The following is a 26,825-nucleotide window of genomic DNA, read 5'->3' on the forward strand; positions in this document are numbered from 1 at the left end:
TAAAATGAGAAATCAATAATGGAAAAATCTGGAAAATTCTCAAATATTTGAAAACTTAAGTGCCAGGCTGCTATCTGCTATCTATCTATATCTATATGTATATCTGTATCTATCTATCATATATATATATATATATATATATATATATATATATATATATATATATATATGGTATAAATGAACAACACAGTACATTTATTTTTATGTGGTGTTGGGGATCGAACCCAGTGCCTCACACATGTGAGGCAAGCACTTTACCACTGAGCTACAACCTTAGCCCCCACTGCTAAATAATTTTTGAGTCAAATAAATCAGAGAAGAAATTCATATTTTGAGTTGAATAAAACTGAAAACAACATATCCATTTGTGCAATGCCACTAAAGTGTTATTGGAAAATTTATAGCACTACCAGGCCCAAGATAGGTTTATTAAAAAATAAGTCTCCAGTCATTGACTTAGTTCCTACTATTGAGAAACTAGAAAAGGAAAAATAAGTTAATCTCCAAGTAAGCAAGAAAAAAAGATATAATAAAGACCATAAGTCAGTAAAATTTTAAAAAAAGGAAAATAAGAGAAAATCAATGAAACCCAAAGCTAGTTCTTTAAGATGAATAAAATTGATCAACATCTAGTGAGGGAAATAAAAGAGGAGACACGGGTTACCAATATTCGCAATCAGAGAAGGGATATCACTACAGATTTCACAGATACTAGACTGATAATGGGGATATTATGAACAGTTTATGTTAATTAACTTGACAATTTAGATGAAATGAAGAAATTCTATTTAAGCCACAAATTGCAAAAGTTCACTCAAGAAAAACAGACAATTTCATAAACCTTGTTGACTATTAAAGAAATTGAAGGTATAGGTAAAAACCTTTCTACAAAGAAAAAAATATAAGACCAAGATAGCTTTATTGGTCATCCAATTAAACCTGTAAGGAAGAAATGATACTAATTCCTAATAGTAGTACTAATACTAAACCCTTGTAGAATATTAAAGCAAGGAAATATTTCTCCTATGAATCCAGTGTTATCACTACACCAAACCAAGACAAAGATATAATAAGAAAAGAAAACCACATACCTCTCATGGGATCTCCAATGAATCTGTACAGAAATTCTAAACAAAAATTTAAGTCAAATACAACAATATGTAAAAGGAAAATACATCATAGACAAAAACTAGACGGATGATGGGGATTTATGTCAAGAATCCAAAATTTATTTAACATTTGAAAATCAATGAAATTTACCACATTGATGTACCTAAAAGCACAATCTTTGTGTTTAGCTCGAGAGATACAAAACAAGCATTTAAAAAATATAGCAGAGGGGGGAAATGTTGGGGAGTAATATTGGCCAAATTATATTGTTATTTTGTGTGCATGTACAAGTAGGTGACAATAAATCGCATCGACATGTAAAAAAAATCAGCCCTGATTATTATTTAAAAAAATTTTTTAGATGTTGATTAACACTTATTTTATTCACTTATTTATATGCGGTGCTGAGATTTGAACCCATTGCCTCACACATGCTAGGCAAGTGCTCTACCACTGAGTATCAACCCCAGCCCCTCAGCATTGATTATTGATGTAGAAAAACAAACAACAAACTAGGAATAGAAGGGAGCTTAAAACATCCTCTGAAAAAATGCAGCTAACCTCATACTTAATGGTTGATAATTGAATACTTTTCCCCAAGATCAGAAACCAGAGATGTCTACTCTCATTACATCTATTCAGCATTGTACTGGGGTGCAGTAAGGAAATAGCTAGTATACTAAGGCAAGAAAAAGAAATAAAATGCACTCAGATTGGAAAGGATATATATATATGAATATATATAGATTGTATCTATATATATTCATATATATATATGAATATATATAGATACAATCTGGTATGATCTAGAAAAAAGCTATTGTAAGGTTGACAGATAAAATTTACATCTAAAAGCAATTATATTTTCTATATATTAACAATGAATAATTAGAAATTGAAATTTTAAAGATTTCCATGTACAATAGAATAAAAATATGAAGTATTTAAACATAAACGTGGCAAAAACTAAAATGTATATATTAAAAACTATAAAATATTGCTGATAGAATTTAAAGAGAACCTAAATGGAGAGATATACCTAATTTATGAGTCAGAAGACTAAGGTGTCCATTCATCCCAGTTTAATCACCAGAGTCAACCTTATTCCAATCAAAATCCCTGCAGAGTTTTGTAGAAAATGACAAGCTGATTGCAACGTGGCTTCAAGACTTAATCTAGGGCTGGGGATGTAGCTCAGTGGTAGAGGACTTGCCTAGCATATGCAAGGTACTGTGTTCAATCCCTAGTACCATACGAAGAGGAAAAAAAAATATTCTAAAGCTACAGTAATCAGGATTGCAGACAAAACATATTGAAACAGAGCCAAGAATTCAGAGATAGATACACAATATATATGGCAACAGTCATTGACAAAGATGGAAAGACAAGTAGAGAATGGAAAGTTTTTTCAGCAAATGGTACTGAAATTACTGCATATTTATATGCAAAATAACTGATCCATGCCTTGCATTAGACACCTGAATTAACTCACAGACTTAAATATTAAACTCAAAACTACAAAACCTCTAGGAAAAAAAATAAGAGAAAAATTTTTGTTGAACTTAGGTTTGGCAAAGATTTCTTAAATTTGACAACAAAAGCATTAAAAAGGATTTGACAATGTGGGATTCATCAAACTAAAACCTCTGTAATTCAAAATACACTTTGAAGTCAATGAAATAGACAAAACACAAGCTGGGAGGAAATTACTGTAAAGCATTTATCAAGACTTGCATCAAGGATATATGAAGAACTCTTAGAACGCATTAGAAAAAAATATAGTCCTGTAAAATAACACTTCATCAAAGAAGATAAACAGATAGTAAATACATTAAAAATGCTTGACATAATTATCAGGGAAATGCAATTTTGAAGCATAAGAGTTACCACTACACACTTATTAAATATCTAATATTAAAGACAATTGTGCTGAGTGGTTGGAGAAGAGATGGAGGAACTGGATGGGTACACATCTGGTGGGGATATAAAGTGGTAGAATCACCTTCTTAAAAAGGTAAACATACACCAGTCATATCCAACCATTCTTTTCCAAAGAAAAGATAAGTTATATAGCAATAGGAGGAATTTTATATCAGTGTTCTTGGCTATTTTATTTGTAAAAGCCCCAAACTGGAAAAAAATCCAAATGTCTATCAATAGATGATAGACAAATTGTGATATGTACATGTAATGAAATGCTACTCAGCAATAAAAATAGATGATAGATAAACTGATGTAGATGAATCTCAAATTATGCTGAATAGGAGAAGCCATAGAAAATACAATATATTATCCCATACACATAAAACTTGAGGAATACAAAGCAATCTATTAAGATAAGACATTTTGCTGGAGGAATGGGAAAATGGGGGGCAAGAAAGAAGGGTGACAAAGGGCAAAATTACCTAGAGAATGAGAATATTTTTGGAAGTAAAGGATGTGTATATTATCTTGATTATAATGGTGATTTCATAATTTCATGTTAAAATTCATCAAATTGCACACTTTAAATACATGTAATTTATTGCATGTCAGTTTTACCTCAAAGCTATAAGAAATAATATATTCATCTTTTTTCACTTTCTAAGATACAAATAGTATTCTATAAATATTTTTCTCTACTTCATTTTTAAAAAATGTATTCCGGAAACCAGCTCTTAGCAGTATTTAAAATTATTTTCTTTCTTCTTTGGTTTATTCAACAACTTTCATTGATGACGGTTGTTTCAGCCTTTTGTGACCATCTTGTATTGTTATAATTAATGCTTGAATAACATAGTTTTGTAAATACAAGTTTTAAACATTTGTTGTTGTATTCCCAGTATCTTTAGAAATTAGGGCTGGTGGACTATAGCTCAGCAGTAGAGCACTTGCCCAAGATACCCTTCCCCAGCACTGAAAAAGTTAAAAAAAAAGTGGGATTGTTGAGTTAATAGGTAAATATATAAGCAGTTTTGGGAGATGTTGCCAAATCTCATTCATAAGGGTTGTATCATTTTGTATACTTATTAGCAGTGTCTGAGAATTTGTATTCCCCCACATTCTCTCACCTACTGAGTATGTTGTCAAACGTTTGGATCTTGCCAATGCAAGTGAGAAATGGTGTCTTGGTGTGGTTTAATTTGTATTTTGTTCATTATGAGCTAAGCAGAGCATGTTTCCATATGTTATAGCTATTTGCATTTCTTTTCCTGAGATCTGTTTATTTCTTCAGCCCATTTTTGTATAGGTTTGCTGGCCATTTTATTTATAATGTTCTTTATATTTCAGGAACATGATTCTTTGGACAATAATATGTTGCAAATATTTTTTCTCAGTTTGTCATTGTCAAACTGCGTGTGTGTGTGTGTGTGTGTGTGTGTGTGTGTGTGTAGCAGGTTTAGATACAGCCAGGAAAGATTTTTTCAATGAGGCAGGTTTTGCCCACTCATAATACATAGAAAATTTCACTTAATATTTTCTAGTACTTGTTTATTTTCTATTTTTACATTCATGTTTCTTATCCATTTGTAGTTTATCTTTTGAATAAGTAGAGAAAAATCCAATTTTATAATTTTCCATGTGGTAACGCTACTTATTAGAAAGTCTATTTTCCCCAAACTAACTTTTATTGTACCCCAAATGTCCAGTTGGTTCTGTTTCTGGATTCTCTATTCTGTCCCACAATCTCTATGTATTCCTGGGCTTGGACGAGGGTACATGAATTAATTATATAGTCTGCCCTCCCTGTACCCTTCATTGCTCTTCTTTTTCAGTGCTTTCCTGCTTATTCTTGTTCTTTTGAATTGACTATATTCAACTTGACGACAGATTTTTAAAGATCCACAGATGTTCATTTTCTCCCCAAGTTAAATGTCCCAAGTTAAATGTCCCCAGTTTCTTCAATTTTTAGCACGTGCTTTTCGGGCTATTCATGATTCTGTTCTTTTCCACAAGTCATGCAACCTTAAAATGTGGCATCCAGAAATGAAGCCACCGGCGTGGGGTGATAATGACATGATTCCTTAGGGTTAGGCTTTTTTAAAAAGAGTGTCATCCACAATTGGAGAAAGTAACAGGACTAGAGTGAGCAGGGAAGGAAAGCCCAGTCCGAGCAGTAGTCTTTTAGAAGGGAGCAGGAGAAGCTTCTCCTCTTCTGTCTGCACTTTTGGGGCAGGTAGGTACCTGGTGTCTCAACACGTTGACAAAAGGGTTTTGCTCTGGGAGGGGCTGGGAGGCCTGACTTTCTCCTTTTTCCTAGTCTCTGCCTATAATCCCCTTCTGCTAGTTTCCCTGGCTTCCTCCAGGGCCTTCTAAATCGCCGGTCCTCTCCCAGTTCCGGGGACAGGTGAGCTTCTTTCCTTCTGGAGTCCTTTCATTTGGACTCTTCCGCTTGGCTCTACTGGCGCTGTCCCCCGCTGGGCTCCGCAGTTGGTTCTTCCCGCTCGCCGCCATGCCCCTCAGCATCCTCTGTCTGCTCACTGCAGTCCACCCAGGGGCTTCCTCTGATGATGGGTTTTACGTGCCTTGGGCGGAAAGCGCCTGTGGTGGAGGAAGGCAAAGTTCACTCCCAGTACCCGCCCCCTGCGCTGGGTCCTACTGAAGTAGGAAACGGTGAAAGAGAGGGTCCTGTGCTGTTCTGCAGGGAAGCGTCGCTTCCACTCAGCCGTCCCTACACCATGGACTCAGTACCTGTCACTGTGCCTTCTGTCACTGTTTCCCTGGGGGACCCAGAGCTCCTGGGACCCCTGTCGGGTGGCTGAGTTCTGGCGGAGTGGGTGCACTGACTGTCGTGGCGACGGAGAAATGGAGTGTGTCAGGCCCAAGGCAGGCAGGACGTGACTGTATGGTTAAGCAAGGCCGGTGAGAGTGTACTTGAGCTTTCCCCACTTGCACTTTTTTTTTGACGGAATAGAGGTGACAACCTCATGGTATGTTCTGAAATGCAGCCAACAATCGAAACAGCTAATGTTACTACGGGTCTTTTCCCTAAGGAGACTGCTGGGGAATTGGGCCCAAGTGACAGTTATCTCCTATTACGTGTAGAGGGCGGTGAAAACAGGGAAGAGTAGGCAGGTGTTTACTGCACTGCCTTTGAGCAACCATTTAAAATTAGGCTCTGAATTTTATAGAAGGATGTTAAATTCAGAGAAGTTTATCTAAGCCAGTTTTCAAGAGTTGTCTGAAATTACATGTCACGTATCTGTATATAAGAGTGGAATGGAAGTAAGATTTAAAATCTTATACATATATCGTCATTGTTTTTATTTGTTGCCATAAAATTAATTAGTTCTTTCATATATTTAAGTTTTGTCTTAAATGAATATTTTAAATTATAAAAACCAGGTTATCTAAGAGAAAAGAATGATCCAGAGGGATTCTAGCCAGGTGTTAGACAATGTGATGATATAGGGCCTGTTACAAACTGGAAATGTATGCTCAATTTAAAGTATTTAGATTCGGGCTGGGGTTGTGGTTCAGTAGAGCGCTTGCCTAGCATACATGAGGCACTGGGTTCGATCCTCAGCACCATATAAAAACAAAACAATGTGTCCACCCTAAAACTAAAGATACATAAATAAATATTTTTAAAAAGTATTTAGATTCATTATACTTGAAAACACTGGAAGCGAACAAAAAATATGAGACTGCCAGTATCCTCTCTCTTGAAGAAGCTATTGGAAAATATTGAGGAGGTGGATTTCGGATGAGGAAGTTGGTTTAGAATTGCTGATTCTTTGTGACTGTTTTGTTATAAATTTAAGGTTTCCCATTTCTTCTAATTTGTCTGTTTAAGCTGTTTACTACATTGCCTGATGATACTCAACCTGGGCCTGATTTTTATGGACTACCATGGAAGCCTGTAGTATTCACTGTTTTCTTTGGGATTGTATCCTTTGTCATTTTCTCTTGGAGAACTGCTCTTGTGAGTAAATTAACTTACTTATACCTTAGCACATAAGCACAAGGATTATTTTATATAGTCACTGCCCCCCCCTTTTTTCTTTTTCAATTGCTAAAACACAAAATAGTGGTTTAAGTCAAACTAACATTATAAAATAATTTAGTGTGGGTGCAGTTGGTAGAACTGGTAATTCTTACAGCCATCCTGACCAGTAGTTTCATATGTATCAGAAGTCTTAAAAGTGGGATAAAAGATGGGATAGGTTAGATAAATATCCTTTTATGTAGCATATATGTCTAGTAATCTATCTTAAAGAAATAACTATGCTTTGAAGATTTTGGTAATGTTTTTCAATGGAACAGTGTATTAGATTGAAGACTTAGCACAACATAATTCATTTAGGGGTTATTGTATGTTCGATTAGTGGAATAGTAGGCAGATTTATTTATTTCAAAGCTTTGAGGTACAGAAAATGCTCACAATTAAATGTGAAGTGGGAAAAAAAGCAGAAACTAAGATTTAAATGTTGATGAACTGTATGTTAATATAAACATACAAACAGGGGGAAATGCTGCAAAGAAATACAGTAAAATGAGAAAAAGGAGATGATATAATTTTTCCAGTCTTTTATATAAATTTTTCCCAGATTTTATGATTTGATCATATGTACAGAAAATACCTTTTTATTTGGAAGTATAGATTATGTGTTGTCCAAAAATCCATTAAATGTTTTGTTCATTAAGGTTTTTTTTTTCCTGAGCAGAATTAGTCTATCTCTGTGTATGTGTGTACATATATGTATAAGTGTGTGTGTGTGTGTGTGTGTGTGTGTGTATATATGTGTGTGTATATATATACACACATATATATATATATATGCGCTTATACATACTTATGTTTGTACTGTAGGTCATTCTGTTTCATAGTTATTTAACATAATTGGAAGAAAATTATTTTAGGTAAATGGACTTTGCATATGAAAAGCCTAACAGTTAAAGAGGCCAAAAACATTGGATACAAATCTTTTCAAATCTGAGTGTTCTTTTTCTGATTTCTTAATTATTTCAGACATATCATTGTTAAGATAAGTTTCCTCTCCTTGTACAATTGAGTGTAAAATCTCTTAAAAAGTATTCCCTTCTTAAATAGAAGAATTGTTTGCCTGGATTCCTGTGAGGAATTTTCTAATCTCATTGAACTTTTTCTCAGCTAAAAGTAAAAAGGAAATAGAAGGATAAAGAGAAGGGAAAAACATGAAAACATTTTATATTTCTCTCTCTTGTTTCTTTCATTTCAAGAACCCTGGTACCTGTTTCTCTTTTCACTAGGTTATGTGGGATGTGGTTCCTAGCTTGTTGCTCCTCAGTTTCAGCATTTGACTTTAAAACTTTAGTCTCCCTACCTTAGATGACTGCTTTTATGCTACTTCCCATTTTCCTCTGTTGTCATTTTGAGTAAAAGGTTAGCAAGGCTATGACATTAAAGAAATGTTCATTTTTTTCTGTGTTGGAGTTTTCTGAATGCAATTTCCTGTTACGAAGATCCCCTGGATGATCCGTGGACACATCTGAATATCCCATCACCATTTATAACATTTGAAAGGACAAGTAATATGCTAAGTTACAAAGAAATTTAGTGATGTTTTAAAAAAATTTCTGCTTAGGTTTTATTATCAGGTAGTTTATTGCTGTTTTTTGGAAACGATTGTTTTTGTCCTTTCCAGAATATGTTAATTGTCATTTCTCTTATTGCTTGTGCATTTTCTTCAAGCAGTCTTTCCTTTCAGATTTCTTGCTATATATTTAGTGGTTTGCAGAAATAAGATGATGTAGCCTCTTAGTTTCTAAATTCAGCCAATAGCCAAATTTAAATTGGAGTTCTAAGATGTTTTCTGGTGAGTGAAAGTGGCATATCTTAGTACAAAGATTATGCATTTAATATTGTTTCCTCAGATTTCTTTTGAATAGTCATTGTTTCTAGACTTTATCCTGGTTATTTAGAATTGTCAAGTAAATGATTTTGAGTACACACACACACACACACACACACACACATACACATACACACATCTTTGCTGTGAAATAAGGTACATATCTTAGTGTTTTTATGTCAGAGGCTATTTATGAAATATCACTACCAATTAAATTTAAAAGGCTTGTTAACCTTTACTTATTTTTAATCCTATAAATTATTATCCTGAACCAGAATGTTATTAAATTCTCACTTGGTTATGATTCTGACTGTTGTTTTAGGAATGCTGTTTCTATTGAGCAGATGTTTGACATCAAATTTGATCTTTTTTCTCTCTTCTAGGTAAAAGATAGAGTATATCAAGGTAAATTTTTAGGTTTCTTAAACTTGTAATAACCCTTTGTATTGGTGTTTGATGTGTGTTTTATGTATGTTAGAAGTAGATACAGTGACTTTTAATGTCTATTATCTTTTTTACCTCCTGAAAATTTTACTATTCCTAGGTTGCTAGCATGGATAATAGAGTAGATGATGATGGTTCCAACTCTGAGATAGGAGATAAAGAGGAGGAACAAATTGTGGATAGGGAGATGATGATAAGTTTTAATTTGGGGCAGATTAACTTTGAATATTGATGTAATGCAGATGTATTACATTTGAAGAGTATTTCTATGCTAATGATTTAATCATGCATTAAGTAATTGAGTAGATAATTTGAAGAATGGTAATGTGAATCAGTATGTTTTCATTTCTGTTTTTCTTTGCAAAGAATTAAATGATTCCATTTTCGGAAAAGAAAGTGTTTTGAGAAGGGGGGAATATCAAACTACAACACTTTACTGTATTTTCCATCTGTGAAATAAGCTTAAATTGAAATATCATTTTGGATGGGAGGGGTTCCTGGGATTGAACTCTGGGGCACTCTACTGAGCCACATCGCCAACCCCCTATATTTAGAGACCAAGTCTCACTTAGTTGCTTAGTGTCTCGCTCTTGCTGAGGCTGGCTTTGAACTTGGAATCCTTCTAGCTCAGCCTCCTGAGCCACTGGGATTACAGGTGTGCACCACTGCACCCAGCAAAATATCATTGTTCTTATATTTTTCTTAAATTCTAATAATTTTTATACTCTTATTGCTAATAAGCATAGATTGCTTTTTAAAAGCATAATAGTTATGCTAAGAAGTATTTCCTCATAGTACCATATAACATGTCTTTGCTTTTAGTAGATTGAGTAATTGAATTTCATTTAGTGATTGTAATAATCTTGTGTATTTCCCCCTTTTAGTCAATGAACAGCAAATTTCCAAAAAGGTGAACAATTTCATGAAAGAAAATGAAGAACTAATGCAGAAATTGTCAAATTATGAACAGAAGGTATAATTATTTTTTTGTTTCTTTCTCCCTTGGTTCTAGCTTGAATCATTCCTACCTGTTTTAATTTAAAAATCATATTTTAAAATTTTTGTTTCATTATTTCCTACAAATCACCCAAATTCTAAACAGTCATATGTATTAAGTACTGATTTCTTCTGGAAAGGATCATTTGTCTGGAAGTAACTTGTATGGTAGCACTATAATTTGTGTATCTTAATTCTGAATGCTTTATTTACATAGATGAAGGAATCAAAGAAACAGGTCCAAGAGACCATGAAACAAAATATGATTCTTTCTGATGAAGCAACTAATTATAAGGTAAAAATCCCTTCTTTGGGGGGAATTACATTCTAAACTCAAAAGTAAATGTAATGAGTGAGTAATCGTGACACCTTTTTTTCCAGGATAAAATGAAGCTTCTTGAAAAAGCTAAAGAACTTCTGGATGAGGGAGCTAAAAGTCTTCATGTTATGTTAGAATCTGAGAGAGAACAGAAAGCTAAGAATCAGGACTTGGTAAGAGTTTTGCTGCTAAGTATTACTGCAATTTGGCTTTTGAAATATTTTGTAAAATTGGTTAAGTTGAACTTAGTCCAGCTGTTAACTAAAGTAAGATTAGGAGTCAAGGAAGTTGAACCCACTTCTGCCCATTTTGTGGAACTTTTAAGTACTGATACAACAACTTAAAAAATTTTTACTTACATATTTTATTTTCAATTTCTATAAGTTTCTGTAATTACATAAAAGTTGCAAAAGATGGTAGAGAGTGTGTTCTGAAATATCCTACCCCCAAGTAAGCTTGATCACCTAGCTGAGGTAGTATTTATCAGATTTCTCCACTGTAAAAATTCTTTCCAATCCTTTTCATATTGTATTCTTTGGAAGTTACCATGCACAGCCCACAGTTAAAGTATGAAGAGCTACAAGCTCAGGATGCAGCTCATGGTAGAGCACTTGCCTAGCATGCATGAGGCCCAGGATTCAATCCCAGGCATTGCAAACAAAGATTGCAGATTTATGTCCACTTCCTTAAGGAGCAAGTATCTTTATAATTTTTTTTGGAATTCTTCTGTATGTGAGATTAGTCTATTCTTCCTTAAATTTTATCATTTTTTACTTCAGATAAGAAAATTTTAAAAATGATCTTGGGAAATTTTTTTCTCTATCACTAGAAAAAAAATTACTAATTTGAACTGGTTTACTTGAAACAGTAATTAATTAGTTAATTTTCTATGCTTTAAAACATTTTATTTACTTATTGCATTATGATTTTCTATACTTTGAACTTTTTTTCTGGTTATCTCATAAACAGTAAGGTTGTGGATGCCATGAAATATTTATGACTTCATTTTCCCTCATCTCTTTCAGTTCTTGATTTTTTGCTTAGTCCAAAGCTGGATCCCCTGCATTTACCTGAAATGTAATGGGATGGCTTGACAAAAATTTTGTTGTGTTTATCTTTTTTAATATATATGTATGTGTACGTACACAAACACACACACACACACACACACACACACACACACACATATATATATATCAGTATTTCTACTGAAATCCTAATGCATATTTTGTGTTCTGTTTTCACCTGGCAGATAATGGAAAATAAGAAATCTATAGAGAAGCTTAAAGATGTCATTTCAGTAAATACTTCTGAACTTTCAGAGGTAAAGCTGCCAACTATTGCTAACGGATATTAGTACTACATCTTAGTTTTGTTGCGGACCAAAAATTTGAGGTGTGCTAAAATGTGCAAAAAATGAGAACTATATGATGTCTTGTTTGGGAAAGTATAACTTTGTTTCTTCTTTGGAATTAATTCACTAACTGTAGTGTTTTTCATTAGCTTCAAATTCTCCTTACTGAAGCTAAGCTTCGTGAAGAGAAGGTGAAGTTGAAATGCTGTCAGCTTCAGAAAGAAAATACCATGCTTAAGAAGGAGAAAGAGCAGGTAAAGAAAATTTGATGTCATACATAATGTAAACTAGAGAAGTGAATATCATTATCTTGTATCTTTCTTGGATCTGTTTCTGAGGTAAGGAATTTTCATGTAGGACCTTTTCTAGATATGCAAAGTTTAAACAATGCTCCCCAAATTGAGTGCATATATATGGTCTCCATCTGTTTTGGATTTTTGGATTATTGCTTTTCTTATCAAATGTCAATCAGTTATTAACTTGCATAGCCTCAAAGAAACTTTTTAAACCAGAAAATTAAGTATTTTATGATCCTCTTTTGAATAGTTACTGATTCACCGGCCAAGGGAAGATTACATGATAAGGAATCTAAATTTAGGAGACAGTCATATGTGCCCAGCCATTCCTGCTGGAGATAAATTATTTGAATTGGCAGCAATTTTCTGGGGAATGCAATAAACAGGGTCAACTTCCTGATAGCTCTGATGTTCTTACTGCAGCTGTGAGAGTTGGGGCCACTCTGCCCTCTTCCTTAACCAAGGTCTCAACCCCCTCGATTGAGGCAGGCCACCGAGGAGTATGGCTCTCTATTTCTTTGTCTAAGTCTTGTAGTCCTGATATATCCAGTGCAGAAACCCCTCCCTAACCCATAGGAATTCATGTGTTTTGACTTTTCAGTTGCAGCAGGAAGTAAAAGACTGGAGTACATCACACGCTGAGCTCAGTGAACAAATGAAATCATTTGAGAAGACCCAGAAAGATTTACAAGTAGCTCTTAGTCAAAAAGATGATACTATTAATGTAAGTTTATACTCCAAATACATGTTTCATCTCATGAATTCTCCTGAAATCTTCTGAATTAAAATCGAGAGTCTTCCAACCTTTTGCTTCTTTTCTAGGCTTTGACTGATCACGTCACACAGTTGAATCGGTTTCAATGTGAATCTGAATCTGAGGATCAAAGTCAAGATGAGTCAGATGAATTAACCAATGGAGAGTTAGCAGGTAACATCAGTCTCAGGGAGGTTGAATCCTTTTTTGCTTTCCTGTCTTTAATTAAGTATACAGATGCCACGTTTCAGCTGGCTTAATTTCTTCTTAAGCTTCAGGGTTGTAGACACATATCACTGGATCTATAGATATGTCTGTTGCATTGGCAGAGGTGGGTTGTTGGGGTATAATGTAGCAATAGGCATGTGAAGAACACTGACTTTTTCTATCCTATTGAAAACTAGGAAGTACACTGCAGCTACAATAGTCATATCCTATACCTCTAAGTATTGAACATTGTACAGTAAGAGAAATTTATTTCTTAACTTATGCAGATGATACTTGATTTTGATACTCATCATCTCTATGGCTCTGTGGTATTAAGGTCCACAGTCAGTCCGGAGGCAGTTGGAACCATAAACTAAGGCTGTGAGAACAGAGGCTAGAGACTATCAGAAAGCTAGAGAGGGAGTGTAACAGTGTTTACTGATGAGGAAAATATTTCCAGATGTTTTCTCCCAAGTTGGATATTGCTTACATAGCAAGTATTTCAAACCACACCTGGTAGTAGATTCAGGGAGAAAATAGAGGATTGAATCTTTCTAAACAAGACACTTATTGCCCAGGTGAGGATAGATCTGAGAGAGAAGAAAAGCTTTTATCTTACAAGAATAGCATAGATAACATTTTAGTTGTGCAAACTAGAAATTCACCTTTTTTTTTTAAGACAGACACAGTACTTTTATTTATTTTTATGCTGAGGATCAAACTCAGTGCCTCACACATGCTAGGTGAGCACTCTACCACTGAGCCACAACCCCAGTCTGAAATTCACCTCTCTCTTTTTTTTTTTAAATCTAAGCTTGCAATTCTCTTAAAAGTCATTAGTCTAATCAGTATAATTATTTAATTGATTTTTTTCTTCCAGTGTTTGAACACAATCATTCTTTAGTTTAGGGAAGTTAAGAGAATATAGAGTTAAAAGTAAGGAAAGAAAAAGCTAAAGTCTTTTGTTTTTTAGGTGATCGGAACGAGAAGATCAAAGATCAAATTAAGCAGATGATGGATGTCTCTCAGGTATAGTTCTTTGTAAGAGTCCCATAGTACCTGTGAATTCTTCCTGTGCCTCACTTTTAAGAATACCTCTCTTTTCTGCAATTTTTAGACAAAAACTACAATATCAGTAGTTGAAGAGGATCTAAAACTTTTACAACTTAAGCTAAGAGCCTCGATGTCCACAAAATGTAATCTAGAAGGTGGGTTCTTCTTGAGAAGAAATTGCCATGTTGGAAAGACTTAAAAATTTATTGGAAAGATAAAGAATGGCTTCTTGCTTTCATGCTTCTTACTTTTCTTGGCACTACTCCCTCAAACAAGTTCTTAAGTCCTTGTACACATATAGAGATAAGCTGTTTTATCCTTTACAGACCAAATAAAGAAATTAGAAAGTGACTGCAATTCACTACGGTCTTCTAAAGTTGGACTGGAAGAGGAATGCAAAACTCTTAGGCAGAAAGTGGAGATTTTAAATGAACTCTACCAGCAAAATGAGATGGCACTAAAAAAGTAAGATTTCCATTGTTTGTTATTGTTATCATTGTGTGAACTAACAGATAATTTTATCTAGTAGAGATTTGTCTTTTTTCCTTTGTGTTTTGTTTCCTATAAGTTGCATTTTTCTTTCCATCATCAGTCTTAAGAGTCCTGAGGTAGTTGGAACCATAAACTAAGGCTGTGAGGACATCGTAATCAATTGTCAAATTCATATGAAGGCAAGAAGTGGTAAACTGGTATTAACAGTCACTGATGTGGAAATACCTCTCAAAGATCTAGACCCTTTCTATGATCCCACTATTTATTTTAATTTCCTTTCATTGTGATCAGTTATGTAATTCTAATATTTTGAACTTGTATCTCTAACTCTGGACCTTTAAAAATACTGAGTGTTTTGGAATGACATGTTTTAGTAGAATAAAAACTTCAAAAAGGAATAATGTTTACTTATTGATGGTACAAGTTTTGGACTTGAGTATCTCAGATGTTCACACTAAAAATTGAACTGTGGCAAGGATTTTAGGAGTTACGATTACAGAAGTACTTGTTTGTAGTATATATTTATATATTAATCTTCTCAGTGTGGAGCTAGTTATTTTTTGGAAGTTCCTTTGAAGTTTTTAATCCACAAAAAATACTTGAATTCTCTAAAAATAGTTTTTTTTGTGTCAGATTTTATTTGTTTGCACCTGATTTATTAACAAGATATATATATATATATATATATATATATATATATATATATATATATATATATCTTGTTAAAGCAAAGACAGACCTTCTTATAGACCTAACTATTTTTAGGTGTTTTGATTTCTGTTGCCTAATTAATGCATTAAATATTGAAACCTTTCCATTAACTTTTCTAAAATTCTGTGATCTCCAAGCGACTTTTTTAGAATCTCAAATTTTTGTTCAGGCCAGTTCTAAATGCCTGGCCTGTTTCAAAGAAACATTTCTCATTTTATCACTTTTTTTTCAAAAGAACACTTGTTTTCTCTGTCCCTACTAGTAATATGAATGACCTAAATGGCAATTAATTTTCTTTGTAATGCAGTTAAATTGTAGCACTATTTTTCTCAACTCCTCCAAAATTCATTCAGTCATCATCTGTGGTTTGTACTCTTTTTTTCTCATCCCCAGGTACTATGTTAGTTCATGCCTGTGTCATCTTTTCTGTTTCTAACCTAGGTCATCTGTCTTCATTCTCCATTATTTATATTTTTATATAATTTATTTTCAAATTCTTAGTAATTTTCTCTATAGCTGCTTGAGTGGACTTTCTAAAATATAAGTCTGTCCATGTCAATATGTGCCTGTGGTTTATGAAGAATTTGCTTTCTATTTGATGACCTGTTCTTTTTTTCTTCCTTGTATCTTTTTAATAGTTTAAATATTTTTAATTATTTTCCTCATCACCTGTATAAGCTTGATGTAATCATAAATTATAATGGAATTATAATTATATAATTATAATTTTATTCATCTTCTCATAATTTAAAGGCCTTGGTATATATTCTGGATTTAATAAAAACCTGACATAGATTAATAGGTTTATTACTTGTTTTTATGGGCTTTAAGTAGCTCCTGAATCAGATAACTGTTGTGGCATCGTATGTTAGTACTTCATATACTGTGAACTCCACAAGACATTCATTCAATTTATACACATATTTAAAGTTTCTGTAGTTCTGCATTCTACACTGTTGGTTTCTTAGTTGAAATTATTTTCATTCTATTTGAACATTGTCCTTTAATGATAGATTTGATTAGTGTATCAAAGTAGTACAAGGATAAACAGAGAATAGTATTTTATCCACTAAATATTGCTACCTTTATAATCTGTATTAGGTTGACATGAACTTCATGATTAGAGTTAAAACCAGTTTCCATTTTTAAAGGATCTTTCTTTTGGCTACTGAATTTTGACTGTTACTTAGTTTTAGCAATTTGAAAATATCCAATTAATTACCATCTGTTTTAATTTTTTTTCTTTAAGGAGTCCGTTATCATTGTTGTTTGGTCTTATCTCCCTCCCCTAGTTCCTGTAGTCATTTCTCTCTTTTTTTAACAGTTGTATTGGGAAGTGCCTATGTGTAGTTTTCTCCACCCCACCCACTTTTTCCTCTTGCAGTTATGTTGCTTGGGACCATTAAACATTTCTTGAATTTTCGAGTCTTTTTCTAAATGTTGATTTTACCTCATTCTCTCTTCTGATTATAATAATGCATATTAGAATTTGATTTCCCCTGCCTCCTACATTCTGGATTTACTTCTTCTGGATATTTTCTTCTGACCTGTCTTAAAAGCGGTAGGATTTATTTTACTTCCCAAATCTGTTGTTAAAATCATTCATTGAGTTTAGGATTTTAAAAAGTTCAGGGTTTAAAATATTATTTTAGTTGTAGATGGACATAATATTTTATTTTATTTTTTATAGGATTTTTTTAAGAGAGAGAGAAAGATAATTTTAATATTTATTTTTTAGTTTTTGGCGGACACAACATCTTTGTTTGTATGTGGTGCTGAGGATTGAACCCGGGCTGCACACATGCCAGATGAGCGCCTTACTGCTTGAGCCACATCCCCAGCCCGACACAATATTTTATTTATTTTATGTGGTGTTGAGGACTGATCCCAGTGCCCCACACATGTGGGGCACGTGCTTCACCACTGAGCCACAACCCCAGTCCTATTTCAGTACTACAGCTCAAATGCAGGACCTTGAGCCATGTGCTCTACTATTGAGCTACCTCCCCAGACTCCTTGCTCTTTCTCATAAGGGACTAGTGTCTTACTGCTTTCCAAGCTATCTTTAATCTCATCATTCTGCCTCTGCCTCCAAGTATCTTCGACTGTATGTAGGTCACCACACCCAACTATTTCTCGGTTTTATAGCTTCTAATCCTTTGACAAAATTTATAATCTTTTTTTTCCTCTTTTGTGGTGCTGGGGTTTGAACTCAGAGCCTTGTGCATGCAAGGCAGCACTCTACCAACTAAACTATATTCCCAGACCTGAAATTCATAATCTTGACTTTACTTTTTTGACTATATAAAGCACAGTGATTTTAAAACATGTGCGGTTAACCCCATTAGGTGGTTTCCTTTTCTGTGGGATTTTTTCTCACAGAATTTTGTCTTATGGAGTGCCTGGTCAGTTTTGATTGGCTAACATTGTTGTGATAATTATACATGAAATTTGAGGAACTAAGATGAAGTTATCTTCTTATAGAAAAGTGTTGAGGTTACTTGAGTAAGATTGTCACTTCAAACTTAGTCAGCAATTAAGATAATTCAAAAATGACTTGTCTTTTCAATGTTTCAGTATTGTTCCTTTTGGATTTTTTGCCTGTTCATCACTTAAGTGTGCAGTACTTTCTAATCTAAACTCAAAGGCTAGGGCTTTTATTAAGGGTCCCTTTATTTGTAGCCCCAAACACTTCTTTTTTCCTCTAAGCCCAGGAATTTGATGAAGGCTTAGTTCAGACTCATTATATCTTTGTGTTATCTTCAATATGTGGGTAAACCTAGGAGAAAAGTACCTTAAAGTGCCAGCTTTACTTGTAATTCTGAGATTCTTTTTTCTAATGGATCTTGGCCACATACATATATCTTCACTGCCTTTTTAGCTTGTATCCTTTCAAACACAATTTTATATTCTTATAAAGATGTTTCGATTGTTCTTAGTGCTCTCAGACTAACTCTTTGGTAATTGGAAACAAAATTCTCTCTGTCCTTCAAGATTCAGTTTTCTCCATATTCCTTCTTAAGCCAGTGGGGAAAATTATTATTCCTTTAGGCATCATTTATACCTGAAACAGTGAGCTCTTTTATTCTTTAGCATCTTACAAGGTAACTAGTATATTATAGCCACTCATAAAATACTTGCTGAAGAATTAAATGAGAAGCTATATAAGAATATATAATCCCCTTTTTCTATTTGGTATCAATAATCCTTTTTTACTATAGTTCTTCTGATTTATGGAAAATTAAGTTTCAAGTTAATTATCTTTTGAATTGGAACTATGGCTAAAGTAGTACAAGGATAGCAGAAAATAGTATTTTTAAAATCATTAAATGTGGCTACCTTTGTCTCAGTAGATGAACATCTTGAGTTTCATGATCAGAGTTAAAACTTGTCAGTAGATAATACTCTGATGGTGGGTCAGTTTGGCTTCTTTTTCTGGTTGACAGACATTATCAAAACGCAGATTTGTCTTTTTGCTTAATTGCAATTCTTTTGAAATATATATCTAAAGTGTGAAAAATGTTCTGTGGCTAATTGCATAGCTAAAAGACATATTCTAGAAGATTTTTTCTTTGATTGACTATATCTTTATTATGGTACCAGTCTTGGATTGAGAAAAGAGTTCCTCCATGACAAAGATATACTTAGTGTCCTACCCATGGCAGAAACGAGAAAAGAATTATCCCTTGCTTTATCCTAATATGTTTAATTATGTTAGGTTTATCAATCCTGATCTTCCACATTGAAGTAAAGTGAGTTTTTATTATCTTACACACAGGAGACTTGCCCTTGGGGCACATGTTGTTTTCACATTTATTTTATTTACTGGTAAATAGAGAATTAAGAGGAAAAATTAGAAAATGTAAGTGATTTGCCAGAGTTTGATTTACGAAATTGCAGGTTTGAATTCCTATTTTATGTGCCTAAGCATTTTATAGAATTGTGAAAAGTGATATTCACAGAAAGAAACTTTTGATTTGATAACTGGCTTTATTTTAGGAAAGTGAGCCAAGAAGAATATGAGAGACTAGAAAAAGAGCAGCGGCTGTCAGCTGCAGATGAAAAGGTGGTTTCCGCTGTACAGGAAGTTAAAAATTACAAGTGAGTTCAGTTTCTAAAGGAGGGTGTCAATGTCTAATAAACTAGTGGTGGCTTTCTTTTTTAATCTTTTTTTACATTATGTAGATAGAAGAAAATAGCATGGAAGTATAAATAACGAGAGGATATGAATACATTCAATTCACACAGGAGAAAAAATAAATTTCAACTTTACAAATGAAAAATGTTAACAAAAATTTACTTATACCCAATGGGCAAGACCATAGGGAACTTGGTCAATGCAAACAGTTCTGGGGGTTTTGTATGTTGTAGTAATTCTTTAAGAAATCAGTTTGCTGTGTGATGTATCAAGACCCACAAAAGTGTGGCATTTGATAGACCTTGGAAATCTTTTATGGATATAATTTGAAAAAAAGAAAAAAAAGTTTTAAGGAGGAAGATATTTCTAGCAGAATTACTTGAGAACACACTGATGAACAGTTAAGGAAATTATAATTTATCATTCAGAATCTCTAGCAATTAAATGATAAAGAAGTTATTAGTATTGGGTCTTTATTTTATTTTATTTATTTATTTATTTATTTTTGGTGCTTTACTACTAAGCTACATCCTTAGACCTTTTTTTTTTACTTTGAGACAGGGTCTCAGTTGCATAGGTTCCCACTTAATTGCTGAGACTGACCTCGAACTTGTGATCCTCCTGCCTCAGCTTCCCAATCATTGGGATTACTGGCATGTGGCATTGCACCTGGCCTGTAGTATTAGTTTTGATCACACTGGATTCATATAACTATAGAAATGTTTTTCTTATGTATGATAAAGTCTTTAAAAGTATAGCTGATGGAATAAAGGGAAAATGGTCAGAAATGTTTCAAATGTTATTCAATTGTTGTAATTCTTAGGCGGAGAATTGAAGAGATGGAAGAAGCATTACAGAAAACCAAGCACTCGTTTAAAAACCAGGTAGTAATTAATACTGTCCTGTAGTTGCAGAATTTCTTGATATCTAATACAGACAATTATAGGCTATTATAATGAGTCCCTAAAAACATATTTTTTAATGTATTGTCTTTTTCAGATTGCTATGCATGAGAAGAAAGCTCATGATAATTGGGTAAGATTTTTTTCCCCCTTTTCTTTATTTTGTGCATAGCCTACTGCAACTGAATTTGAATATTTTCTCTTTAATAGCTCAAAGCTCGTTCTGCAGAAAGAGCTATAGCTGAAGAGAAAAGGGAAGTTGCTAATTTGAGACAGAAGTATGTGATTTTGGTATCTTCCTATATGTTTTATAGTGTTTTAAGGTTATGCTAGATATTATCTATAGATTGCTGTTTCATAATTCAGTCCATTCTTTCTCAATATTCAAGACTATTGGAAATGACCCAAAAGATCGCAGTGCGTCAAGATGAACCCGGGATTGTAAAACCTATGCTGGGAAGACCAGATTTACAAAATCCTCCTCAGAGAGGTAGGGGGCACTTTGTAAAAGGAGCTATTTTATTTCTTGGTGCAGAATGTATGTAAATTACTTTTTATTTCTGTGTGTAATGGTTATGAAATAATCTGAATGATTTGCTAAAGCAGGAGGTGAGGGTTGGTGTCAGGGAGAAGGCTGCCTTAAAGTAGTAACACGGCATTGTTGTCTTTAGGTCCACTGAGCCATAATGGCTCTTTTGGTCCATCCCCCATGAGTGGTGGAGAATGTTCCCCTTCTTCACCTTCTGCTACTCTTAATCAAAAAGATATGCCTAGAAACGGATTTAGTGAGCATTCACATGTTGCTTTATAGTAAACTGCTTCAAGGTTTTTTTTTTTTCCCTTTTGAATATTCTAATGAAAACATTGAATTTGGGCCTGTACAATATATAGAAGATAATTTCTTACTTTATCTTAGTGAATGTTTTCTGGAAAATCTGTTCTAGAATAGAAAGCATTTTTTTTCCTGGAGGTCCCTGTATTGTTTTTTTCTTTTAAATTTTACACTGCGAAGTGTAAACCTTTATCTTTAAATTAAATCTCTATGGTGTTCCTTTCCCAAATATTATAAAAGTAGCCTTAAACTTTATGTAGCATACATATTTCCAACATGAAATACTGAATCTTATTTCAAATTCTAAATAGGACTGTAGTCTTGGTAAGATTGGAAGTCAGGTTATACAGACTAAAGAAAAGCCAGCCTACACATACTTTAAGTCTATAGCTTAAAGTTTAGGACCAGTACTTATTAATCTCCTGTTCTATCAACCCAAGGCAGTTCTTTATTTTACTTAAGTCTCTTCATAAATTGTGATTTACGTATTGGGCAACCCATTTAAAAATATTTTTAATTGTAGGTGGACATGATATCTTTATTTATTTTTTAAATGTGTGCTGAGAATCAAACCCAGTGCCTCACACATGCTAGGCAAACACTCTACAACTGAGCTATGACACCAACCCCTGGGCAACCCATTTTTCATGTTGCTTTCTAGTTATTGTTGAACCCTGACCTGTCCACCAGTGGTTTATTTCTTCTGAAAAATACATACAAGGGCTCTGATCTTTCTTTCCCAAGGTCAATGGATGGACCTTTACCTCGTACTGGTCTTCTGAGGCATCTGGGAAACCCGTTGCCTCTAGTAAAGGGACCAAGTAATTTCAAAGAATCTGTAATTGTGGATGGAGGATTTTCATTCTTTTCATGTTAGAATAGTCTGAATCCATTCTTTGATCTCTAACAGACTCAGGATGTGGTCCAGCTCACATGAACAGCAGCTCCAGAAGTTCTTCTCCAGCTAAGGTGACGAATGAGGGCAAGGTAAGTTCTGTAGTTACTGTGAATCATGTGGTCATGCAGGAACATGTAGCTTTCCTACAGTACTTGCTCTTTGCTTTATCCTTCTTTGTGTTCTATTTGTACTATCCCATTTGTTTTTTAAAAAGCAAACTGTTCCCCAAGAACCTGAGACCCCCTCAGTCTCCACCCTTACTTCTTTGACTGAGCATCCAGTTGGAGTAAGTACTTAGAGGTTGAGAACTGAATTGGGTTTTATTCTGTGCATTTATGGGAAGGATATTCAGAGCATGACATTGATCTTGTTTGCTTTAAACTGCATGCAATATTGAGCTTACTTTTCTCTTTAACTTGGGAATGTTGCTTAAGTGTGTACAACTATAATGAACTACAGAATGTGAAAAGTTATCACTCTAACTTTATATGGTGTTTTGTGTTGAATGTTCTAAGGCAAAGTAAATTCATTATAAATTATATAGTTCATCATTTTTATTTTTGTTTGGAAGAATGTTATTTAAGAATTCCTCCATTTGTGCAAACCCTATTTTGAGTGATTTGAATTAGATTGGTATCAGATTTTCCATGAAACAATGATCATCTGAAATGACCTCTTGAGCCAGTCCCAAGAAATGGTCTCATTTGTTCACATAAGTGTATTCTCTTGTAACTGTGTTGCTATTATATCTAGTAGGTCTTCTGCAGCTCTATAATAAAATAAATTTTTAATTGTTTAGTTTCAAACCAACTACTCATAGGAAATGATAAATCAATATCTCAAATGGTGTACAGTAAATGAAAGTAAATATTAAAGGCTTGTCTTCCTAATTTGTGTATATAGCACTGTGATGGAAAATACTTCTCAAGTTCCAGTGTATATATATTCCAGGAATATACATCTCTGGAGAAATCTAAGGGCAGCTTAGATAAGACCCCAAACCCCTTTGTAGTAGAAGATTTAAAAGAGAGAAAAGACCCATTGTTAGAGAGGAATAGAGGTGGGAAAAGCATGGCTTGGAGGCAAACCTGGGATTGAGTTCTTTAATATGCAGTGTGGCCTTCAACAAATTATGATATCCCATTTGCTTTTGTTCCCTCTTATTTAAAACAAGACAGTCTACTTAAAGATCTCAGAGGTTGAATAATATATGAAAGACTTACTGAAGATATAGTAGAATAGTAGCTATTATTACATGAGTAGAGAATGGATTTTTCATTTTATTCTGTTCATTCTTAATATGGAAGTAATGAGCTATTGTGATGAAAGGGAAGTGATGGGGATGGGGGGACTCCCTTTGAAATAGATTGTAGTGAATACAGCATGACATACTGGTCAGAAATCACCTCTGTTAATAACCCCTGCCAGTCCTCTTGCCTTTCCCTTTCCTGTGCAGATATAATCAGTAACAAACTGCTCCCTCTTGTGGCATCCTTCCAACTTCTGTAAGCTGTCAGTGGGAATACACAGGAGGGGTGGGTAGAGTTTTGTTGCACTGATGGTGTTCTCTGGACAGGTTTTGGGTTTTAGCTTTTATAGGTATTGGTACTTTGTCTTAATACATAGGAATTTTAAAACTTTTAACTGCTTTCAAATCTTAAATTGCAGGTTCATATGGCTATGAAAGGGCCCCCTCCTTTCTCAGGGGTACCCTTCATGGGACCCCAGATGGGACGGCCTCCACCACCTCCCATTTGGTATGGACCGCCACTTCAGCTCGGTGGGCCTTTTGGGCCTCGGCCAATTCCTCCACCATTTGGTATGATGATCTGAAAAGTAGTGATTGACTTATAAATCACATTCATCTTCCACTTCTATTGCTTGCTAAAACAGTTGGTTGCTATCTCAGGTCTTAACAATGAAACGATAAAGCTGAGTACATTTTAACTTTTCCTCCAGTTTTCTGGGACATATGGGACACTACATAATCTTATACTGAGATAGGCAATAGCTATCTCTCATAGACAAGGATAAGGGGCTATATATAGAAAAGCCAGAAATATTACTTCTGCAGATGTTTGTTGAAAATCTGTTGATATGCACTGCAATAGATGGAAAGGTGGATGAGACGCATGCCATAACTTAAAATTTTGTCACAGATATGAAAATCCTATAACATAAAGTTTGTAATCACCCATAATGGAAGCATAAGCAGTAGGTTATAGAATATAGAAAAGGAAAAGTCAAACCCTCCTTACCTTGAAAAAAGTCAGAGGGAAGTGTTAAAGAGGAATTAACAGTGACCTAATAAATGTTCCTGGTTTAATTAGGTGGATGTGGAAGGCCTTTTCCAGGAGGGCATGCGTGCACCTTGATTCTGATGGCATGTGTAAAGTCCATGCTGAAATACTTCATGAATTTTTAATGGATACAGTAATAGATAGTGAGATTTCCTTTTATCAAAATTTCTTTGATGTAGTAAACTTCTTATTTCATAATCTATCATCTTGTCATGGTAATACTTCCAAATATAAATGGAGCTCTTGTGAGATAGAAATAATTCTGCAATTATATAGTAGGGAAAGAAAAAAGACAAGCCTGGAGCTAGGTAGAGCCATGTTAAATCCTTAATATGTTGCTTCATGGCTGGTTGGTCAAAGGCTATAACCTAAACTTGTTCCATCTCAGTTTGCCTCATCTGGCAAGTCAGGATGTTCACCAGCTGATGTTCTAGGCTTGGGAGAAATTAAAGACTATATTAACATACTTGAAATCACCCTAGTTCAGAAATTTCTGGTATTTACATAACTTCCTTTTTATTTTCCAGGTCCTGGTATGCGTCCACCAATAGGCTTCAGAGAATATGCACCAGGTGTTACACCTGGAAAATGGGATTTGCCTTTTGACCCTCGTGATTTTTTTCCAGGACCTGCACCAGCACCATTTAGACCTTTAGGCTCATTTGGCCCAAGAGAGTACTTCATTCCTGGTGCCCCATTACCACCTCCAACTCATGGTCCCCAAGACTATGGGCCACCACCTGCTGCAAAAGACTTAATGCCTTCAGGCTTTAAAGATGAAACTCCACCTAATTCTCAAGAGTAGTGAGGGCTGTTCACAGGCCTTAAAAACAGGGCCCATAAAATTAACCTCTGACACTTAGTCAGAGTTAAAGGATTATTGGATTATTGGCTTCAAAATATAAAAGTTTATTTTAAATGGTTTATGTTTTCAGAATGAAGCTGCCTTGGCGCAGTATACATTTTGAGCCAAAATATTTTCCCCCTAAATATCCCCCACTTAAGCTAGAGTATCCTTCCAATTTAAAAATGTGCAATAAGGAATACCTTTGTTTTAGTTAATGTAGCATATACAATTGCTAAATGATTTAGAATGTCATAATTATGGACATTTCCTGTGGAAATGCTTTAAGAACATATATTTCCATTATCCTATTATTAGTGTATTCCAGTTGATAACAGAGAAATGGTGTTTTATAAGCTTGATTTTTTTTTTCTCTTTCAATATCTGGTCGCAGAGACTGTTGGGCTAAAAATGTTTACTCAAAGATCATAAACATCATTTTGCTTCTTGCTGAAGTTCTTTATTGTAATAGTTCATAAAAATTGTTTATTAATATTTCCCAAGTGTCTGTTGATTCATTGGATCGTCATGAGATTTTGTGCCATTGGGGAAGCATGTAAACGCACTCTGAACTGAAGATAGTGACTTGGCAGCATATTCCCTGTTGCTCACTGTTAAGGAGGCTGGACCTTGGTCAACTGTGGACTTCTACAGAGGATTTCTTTTACTTGTGAGAAGTCTTGTGGCTCTATTTTTGTAGCACATTCATGTACTTTTTTATAACCACTGTCCATGTGAGAATGCTTTTCTGAGAATGAGTTTACATTAGTAGCAAGAGCTACTGCTTTTGCCATTATTGCATTGTAACAGTAAAATATAAGGTGGTATGTTATGTCTATAAAAAATAAGGAAATTTCTTTTTAAAAATGTACACAACACACTCTTCTCTTTCCCATACCTTCCCACTGATTTTCAAGGAATATGATAAAAAAATTAGAAAAGTATAATCCTCTAAGAATGAATGAAACTCTAAGGCTTATAATGTCTTTACTCAGCAACTACGGGCTGAATTAAATTCTTTTTTTTTGATAGATACTCAAACATATTTTATTTAAAAAACAATTAAAGCAAGTCCTGGATCTGTAACTACTGTCTTTAAAACAATGTTTCTAAGAACTAGCTCTCCAGAACTGTAATTTTAATTACGGCAATTTTAACAGTACATTTTAAGACGTTTAAGATTTAAATAAAATTATAAAAGCCTGATACTTTTGTTTACTGCTAGACCATATTCTTCCATTCTTTTAAATTCTAGAAAGTAATAGGATTGTTGAAACCTAGAACATAACATATCATTGTTTTTTTATGTCCCCTAAGTATTCTCAAAATAGGGGCAAAAGCTTCAGTGTGAAACAAAATCT

General features: G+C 34.2%; 1 pseudogene; it reads left to right on the forward strand.

Moving 5' to 3' along the window:
• LOC144373189 (transport and Golgi organization protein 1 homolog) overlaps window positions 1-25,900 on the forward strand; it is an 82,887-nt pseudogene extending 56,987 nt beyond the window's left edge.
• Window positions 25,901-26,825: the final 925 nt, after the last annotated feature.

The sequence above is a fragment of the Ictidomys tridecemlineatus genome, unplaced genomic scaffold (assembly GCF_052094955.1).
Source record: "Ictidomys tridecemlineatus isolate mIctTri1 unplaced genomic scaffold, mIctTri1.hap1 Scaffold_293, whole genome shotgun sequence".
In the NCBI taxonomy this organism is placed as follows: Eukaryota; Metazoa; Chordata; class Mammalia; order Rodentia; family Sciuridae; genus Ictidomys; species Ictidomys tridecemlineatus.